Source organism: Pollicipes pollicipes, unplaced genomic scaffold, assembly GCF_011947565.3.
Source record: "Pollicipes pollicipes isolate AB1234 unplaced genomic scaffold, Ppol_2.1 Scaffold_2555;HRSCAF=2994_pilon_pilon_pilon, whole genome shotgun sequence".
Lineage (NCBI taxonomy): Eukaryota > Metazoa > Arthropoda > Thecostraca > Pollicipedomorpha > Pollicipedidae > Pollicipes > Pollicipes pollicipes.
The window spans coordinates 27902463-27910387 of NW_023596136.1; the positions used below are offsets into that span (position 1 = coordinate 27902463).

General features: G+C 56.7%; 1 long non-coding RNA gene across 1 annotated transcript; it reads right to left on the reverse strand.

Annotated features, from left to right (window-relative positions):
* Positions 1-6492: 6492 nt before the first annotated feature.
* LOC119097912 (uncharacterized) lies at positions 6493-7652 on the reverse strand. Its single transcript, XR_005094214.1, has 3 exons — positions 7516-7652; positions 7191-7260; positions 6493-6575 (listed from the first exon to the last, which is right to left on the reverse strand). It is a non-coding gene; the product is annotated as an uncharacterized LOC119097912 (long non-coding RNA).
* Positions 7653-7925: the final 273 nt, after the last annotated feature.

A 7925-nucleotide genomic window follows, 5' to 3' on the forward strand; every position in this document is an offset into this window, starting at 1 on the left:
GATATGTAATCTTTGCCAGTAGTGTTTGCGGCTGACAGCATATCATGGATGCAAGAACAAATATACCCGAGATGGAGGGAGGCAAAGCAGGATATACGAAACCATTTGACCTGGTGCATTTCAACGAGGTACATGCCAAAAACGTGCACTTGAAGCCAGCTGAACTGAGGGTTCCAAAACCCTATTGAGACCCAATGTGGGGGACATGCGCCAGTCCTCATCTGGCGATTGTTCTGGCGAAATATCATGCAAGAAGGTGGGATAATTTGTCTTAGAAAAACTGGCGTGTGAATAGTATATCTCTAAACCAGCGACCGCTGAGTGTGTCTCAGACTAGAGCTACGGTGCCCGCCCCTACGCCCCTAAAGCGGCCGAGACAAGATCGTTTGCTTTGGACGCCAGCAGCCAGGGATCTGGCCTGGTAAGGACTCACAAGTGAGATAAGGAAGGAAAGGTCAGGGACTGGTTACGCTCGACTTGTGTGGAATGATATTAAAGATCCTTGTGGGAAGGGGAAGGGGGGTTTGACCTGCCTGGGTTAAATAACATCTAGCATGTACAGTGGATTCGCAGACGACTCAGGATCGCACCCACTTCTGTCATCCGCACTTATAATTCTAATCCGGGAACGGAAGCAGGCGGCGCGGTGTAGGCAATCCAATCGAATACCCGGTGCGTGCGGCTACTGTGATCCTGAAGAGAGATGTCGGGATTGTCGTGTGGCGGCGCTAGGTTCGGGTCCCGGAGCGGGTAAGCTGTTTGACCCGGCTGACATGGAAAGCTCAGCTGATAAATGGCCCAAAAAAGCTCAGCCTGGCCCGAGGCGTCCGTGTCGGAGAACCGCACCCGACTCTGGGGAGTCCCGCACTGGCAACGAGCACGTGGCCAAGATGATCCGGTTTACTGGATCGACCCGGGTTTTTGTTGGAGGGTTCGGAGCACACACAACGGGCTCCGCTTGGCAAGTGCTTCGACTCTGAATCCAAAGCCATTCACGCAACGCATTCGAAATGTCTTTCTAAGGCTAGGGGAGAAACAGCAGCGAGGCACAGACTACCCAGGGCGCGAAAAGGCAGTACAATCGCCGGGGTAGCAGCGAGACACAATAAAGGGCCTTTGCTAAGCAAGGGCACGTTGATAACGCGGCTCGACAAAAAAGTCAGGCTACTGCACCGCATGCGAGCGATCCGTTTCTCACGCCGAGATGTCAAATCTACCATGAATTCTGCACGCCAGTATGCGACTAGCTTGCGGTGCACCCCGAGACACGTTGCTGGCCAAAGGTAGCAACAAGAAAAATATCCTGAGAACTAAATTGCACGAAGAAAATGCCTTTGTAAACAAGCAACATCTTAACCCATGTTCGTCGTGATAAACTAAGCTCAGATGTTTTGGGGATTTACTCTGAACCTTTTGATTGGGTGGATTTTGTAGCAAAATTCTGGCCAGTGACTAGAACAATGTTATCATTCATCGTTTAGTCTTTTTCATGCTCCTAAAGAAACCTATCTACTATCAGATCTCTATCAGATGTACACACGATCGTATCCGTGTGCTAGCAAAACCTGCTATCGATACGTACCAATGAGAAAGTCAGTGCGCGAACTGGTGCGCATGTATCTTTGTCTTCAGTCGAGTCACAAGATCCAGTGCACGACCACTGTAAACACTCTCCGAATGAACGACTTTTCGCTCTGCAGACTATTCCTTAGCAGATGCGTCCGTCAAGTGCCAGCGTCTCTCCGAAATATCGGTTCTCCTTGATGTCTTACTTGAACCAAAGCAGCTGGCTTGTTGAATGACACACGGCTCCAGAGCCTGCATCAAAACCAACTTCACATATACCAGTAGTTTACCCATTCGCAGTATAGCAGGGGCGCTGGCACATCTGCGAGATCAAAGAAGAGAAGGCAGGATGTGGGAAACACTGACCTAAAATTGCGTTTCTGTTTTAACAGGGAACATGCAAGAAAACATGCATTGGACGACGGAAATTCCAGAACTCCGACAGTCACATCTCCTGGACATGTAACTGCGAATATCGTGCTGCTCTTCAACAAATGGCTGCCCTTTGAGCCGGTCTTCACGCTTCACACGTGGTATGATGTCGCCTTTCATTGGATGTCTCGATAAAAGGGATTAATGCCAAAGGCAGCACAAACATGAAGGTAAGGAGCACAAAGTGTGGTGTACCAACCCGCCCTTTCCTGATATGTTGACGCCCAAACTTTACGGGCTCGTTTTGACAAAAGAAACAAACGGCTGGCACTGGCTGACACAAGAGGTCTATAGCCTTGAAGGGGATGCTACAGGAATCTGGGGGTCTGTGCTATTAATTTCTGCGCAGCACGTCTGCGCATCAGGAAAATCCTCCAGGCGCCGATTCCGTTCGACCTATTGAAACATTACCTCTACCACCAACAGGCGTGAACACGTTACAAAAGATGTCATTTCTACCTCTGTTCCAGTCATGGATAGCTGGTACATAGCTAGAGTAAAACATCTTCACAACTTGGGCAGCGTGCCGCCAATGCCAGACACCTCCTGATAAGCCTGGTAGCGTGGTCGCACACCGGACGTAACCTCCGGCTGTCGGATGCGCAGACACGCCGACCACACGGCCACGCCGCCGGTCTGATTCCTCACTGCGCGTCGTGGGCTGTGCCTATACCATTGTCTTGGCCTGATTATAGTATTCCGGTGCTCGTGCTTAAGTGCTTGAAAAACGAAACAACGGCCGCCACCCTGCTAAAATTTTATTTGTGCGAATATCAAATGCTTACACGAGAATGAGATCAAGAGTCACCATATCCAGCCTATAATTTGCCAAACGCGTTTCGCATCTCGATGAGGTCAGGTACTCCCCACACTTCAAGTAGGAAAGTTACTGACAGAGCTCGATTCCAGCAACGCCATGAAGTTGGGAGCCTGGTTATACCAGGCGGCATCTCCCTGAACAGATGACAGATGTGTGCGGAGCTGCCGCTCAATGGGAAGCGGGAGTCTCGCGCCGAACAAGCCGGATATATGGCAACCACATCCTAACTGATACAGACTACACCGTGGCAGCACGCTAACCTCAGATAACATTATGCACACCGAGCCTTCCTGAAGCAGGACTCTGGACGGATATTCAAGCTGTCTGATTCACATTTGTCAGCTGTTCTTTAACTCATGAAGAACCCACACACAATGAGCGGCGACGCTACAGGATACACTCGGAGATAGACATGCCGAACATGATCTTTCAGTTAAGCATAAACTTTCGTCATCAAAGCCGACACCGGTCAAGCTTAAAGGCAGAGGTGCTCTCATGCCTAGGTGTCATGATCGTCTTCGCGTTACCAGCGACTTCCCAAACCGTCTCCGGGGGTACCACCGACCCCAATCCACCGCCGGGTTAGGCCCGGCCGCTCCTCGCAGCACCCTCGCCCTCTCTTTAGCCGTCGGCGGTGTCACGCCCGCGGTACAGCCGACCTACGCCCCTCCGCTGTCGCCCGCCCTCTAGCCCCAGAAGTCGTCGTCGGTATCGTCGCCGCCCAGGTCGGCGCTCAGGTGGTACGACTCGGAGCCGGAGTCGAGCCGCAGTTTGAGCGGTGCCGGCTCCGGAGCCGGAGCCGGAGCCGGAGCCGGAGCCGGAGCCGGTGGTGGGGCGCGGCCGACCGCCGGCGACGAGTCGGCGCTGGACGACGAGAGGGCGGCGCCGGCCCTGCCAGCGCCCGCCGCCGGTTCGGAGTTGCCGGCCGCCAGGGCGCGGCCTGTCGGCGGGAGGCACGCTGAATGCGTCACGCAACGACGGCCGGCCCGGTCACCAGCAGACATGGTGACTCCATCACAGCCGCTTCTCTGAGCGAGGTATTTCGGAGAAAAAAGACATTCATGACGGGTGTCAACGCAAATGGTAACTGCTTTATGGTTAATTTGAATATCCAAGCACGCAACTGACGGCCAGATAAGGAAGGTTCGTAACAGATTCAAACAGGTGATAAATGATCCTTATCAATGCATACTTTTCATGCTATCCTTCTGATATGCTAACAGGAAACCATTATGCTCCGTTCAGATTGTGATGAAGCACACCATTGGCTCGGCTCCAGCCACCCCAAGTTTACCTTGGCCGCTGTCTTGTCGAGCGCGCTCCACGGTATCGCCGGCAGCGCCCTCCAGCGGTCCGCCGGTGCTGCCACCTGCGTCGTCATCGCCGGGAGGAGACGGATCACGCTCCAGCAGCCAGTCCAGGTTTCGTTTCTTCTTCGCCGCCTGGCGTTACAAACAGAGCACATGTACCAGCCGCCGTCGCTACATCAAACGCACAGTCCGCAAGCACGAGCCACGTTCACCGGTACGACTGCTGTGGTCACGCGTGCACGCCGGCGTGTCAACCACGTCCGACCGCAACCCCGACCTGCGCGTCGGTAGCACCAGAGCAGCGCTGGCGGCCGCCGGTGAGCCGGTACCTGCGTGCCAGTCGCCTGTGCCGCCTGCCGGCTCTGTGCGCGTCCGCGGCCGGCGGCCGGGCTGGGCGGCGCCGCCCCGGCGGGTGCATCTCGCTCGCCGGGCGGGGAGAGCGCCGAGGAGCGCCGGCCGCCGTCACCTGACGGACCTGAACACAGACGCCGCGTGACAGCGGAGTGAATTCACAACCAGGGAAGCGCGGCGGACGGCGTGATGCTTAGGAGAGCAATATTGTTACCTACCCGCGCAACATTCACCGACGTGTTGGGACCTGTATTCACCTATGTTTGGGGATATTTGGGGCTACAACACGTCAGAGCAGGTTCGAACATTGCATTTTGAGCATTTAAAAACGCGTACTATACCACCACTCTCTCTTACTGAAAACCAGCTGGGGATGGAGACTTTAAAGATTGCAGTGAAAGTACCCAGAGTGGTCATTCTCATAACAAAGAACCTTTTTTCAACCAAGAGCAGATCTGCAAGTAAAGAAAAAAGGAAGTGTGCATCAGGCACTCATCAGTCCTACACATCAGACCTCGACGAAACGAAACATATTTAAACAGACCCTAGCACTCACGAGCAGTAGGTGGCTTATTCAAGTCATTATCCTGTAAACAGCTCCGCAACGGGCTGACGTCCAACTCACCTCTCTGGCTGCTATCCGACAAAACCGACGTTCTCCGTTCTGAAACATTTGAATTCTGTCGCCTCCAGGGCTCTCGACCCTCAGGACTTGCCACGGAGTCCTGTCGTTCCGACATGGGTATGTGATGACTTGCTGCAGACTCCCGACGCCTCGACAAGTCTGGTTCTTGACTTCTTGCCCCTGATCCCTGAAATACCACAGGCTCTGGCTCCTGGTGCTTGATTTCTGACCCCTGACGCCTGAAGACTCCGGATCCCACGCGACTTGTCTCAGACTCCTGGCGTTTGAGTGACTCTGACTCCTGGTGGCCTGATTGCTGTCGCGCCAAGGGCGCGGGCTGCTGCTCACCGGCGCCGGTCGCCTGCCGTCTGCGGGGCACTGGACCCCGGCGGCTCGCCTCCGACTCCCGCCGGCTCAGGGGCTGAGCTCCCCGCCGATCCCACTCCTCCCCCGGAGCCTGCCGCTCTTGATCTCCGCTCTCCTGCGGAAACCCGTCCGAGCCGCGATATCTCTGCTCCGGTGCCTCATCCCTAGACCGCTGTTTTCGATCTTCGAGCGGAGAATCTTGGTATCTATGCTCAGAGTTTTGGCGTGAGGGGGCGTATTCTCTGTACATTGGCGTACGTTCTTGGAATCTGGGTTCCTCGTGGTTGGACTGGAGGTCCTCGTGGTGACGTTCTTGGTATCTTTCACCATGGTCCTGGTGTGTAAGTTGAGGCTCTGGCTCCAGCCAGGACCCCGAACGCAGCCTTGGCACCCTTCCCTGATAATCATCCTGCGAAAAGAACAAAAACCAACAGTCAGCACCGAACACGATCCTTCTTTGCCATGCCTCGTGGCGCAGCCTGACGGGAGTAACACGGCAGTCACAGGTCGGCCGCACCGTTTCACGGCTGGATGAGATCAGATATTCCCCAAATCATCCAAGCAGCATACCAGCACTGGCCGTCGCAGCCGACGGTGCTGCCTGTGACGGCCGCGCCACAGCCGCGGGCCGGCAGCGTCACGTACCTGATGCGGCGGCGTCGGGCGGGCGGCGGCGGCGGTGGCGGCCAGCAGCTGCTGCTGCCGAAGCAGCGCCCGGTCCAGCTGCTCCAGCTGCGCGGTCCGGCCGCCGGCCTGCTCCGGCGCGCGCTCCAGCGAGCCCCAGCGGCTCGCCACGCCCTCCAGCGTACCGTCGGGCGCCGGCCGGCGGCGGCCCGGCGCCGACACCGAGTACTCCGACAGCGAGCGGTCCTGCATGGCCGCCGACCGCTCGTGCGACAGTGACGCCCGGTCGAGGCCGGCCGGCTCGGCGGCGCTGGCCGGCCCGTGGTCCAGTCCGCGGCCGCCAGCGTGCGGCTGCGGCAGCGGCGGAGGCCGCCCCGGGAGCGCGGTGGCCATCCGCGCCCGAAGCAGCGCCGCCCGGCCCTGCACCGAGCGGCCCAGGCTGTCCCGGTCCGGCTGCCAGCCGCCGTCGGCCGCCGAAAGCCTGCGCACATCGTCAGCCGGGTCACGCCGGTCACACGGGTGGCTGGTGATGCGAGCTGGGTCACGCGGTCACCGGGGACGGAAGGCCGCGACCGACCGGCACCGGCGTCGTGCCGCGTTCACCCAGCTAACCCATCACGGCGATCACCATCTGTAGATAATCACATCCAGGACACATAAAACGTCTCAGACACTGATGAGCCCGAATTCATACTTTTAGTACTAATCATTTGTGGTGTGATTGTGCGGGTTGTGCGCCCTCGCCCTCGCTGTCTTCCGAACTCTGTATCTCACTGGACGCCGGGGGGCGTCACGTGACAGCGGGTCTCCCGATTCGCCTGGGGTCAAGGGTCGGCCGCTGAGGCGGCGGTAGGGACCCGACGCTCGCAGGTACCAGTCGGTTTTTGGATGAGTCCAGGCGAATACACGCTACGTTCTCTTCCACCACTAGAATACACGGTCTCACACGACGTAACAGCTGTTCCAGCGTAACAGCGTAACAGCATTCCCGTTACTGTAAGCAACGTTTAACATCGTTGCCGCCACTCGGTCGCCATCGACCAAGGGAATGAACCAGTTTTGCGCCAGCCACGCCACGGTCTGCCGGTAGCCAGACCTGGGGTCCTGGTAGCCCGCCAGGACCGCAGTGGCGGCCTCAGCCACGTCCCCGCCTCCAGTGGCCATCCCTGCGGCAGAGACACGCAGCTCTCATGGTCCGCCTGCGCGCGGCACGCCAGGGTCGCAGCTAGCCGAACACACCGGCAGGCGCGGTGAGCACGGATACATGGGAACACCGGACAGAGAATACGCTTGAAACACGGAAATCATTGTCCAGAGATGGATTAGGATAAAAAAATGCTTGGAGACCCGAATCGTTGCAGACAGGGTGTCACAATCAACTAGCTTGAGACATGTGGGCACCAATATCTGCATGGACTTACCCAGGTTGACTCGGGACTGGCGAAACACGGTCTCGGCAACGGGCATTCCTGATTGACTGGCACGCAGTGGCGTGACGGCGTCGCCGTGCTGTGATTGGTCGACAGGCGCCTCCTCCGACAGGTGGGTTGACAGCACCTCGTACTGCCGCTGTGGGATATGACGTCAGCAGGTCATGTGCAGCCGCAAGTCACGTTTACTGCCGGTCTTTGCGTGACGCGTGGCTAGTCAGTTTAGTGACAGGTACAGTTGGCTACCCACACTAGTGATTTAACAACTAGTTACACAGGTAAAACCTTTTTAGTTGATACAAACACGAGAGCAGCCCTCAGCATAATAAATGTAAAAACCAATGGTAACCAATGATAACTTACAGATAATATGCACTTAACCTTGATCACAAGTTTTTGGA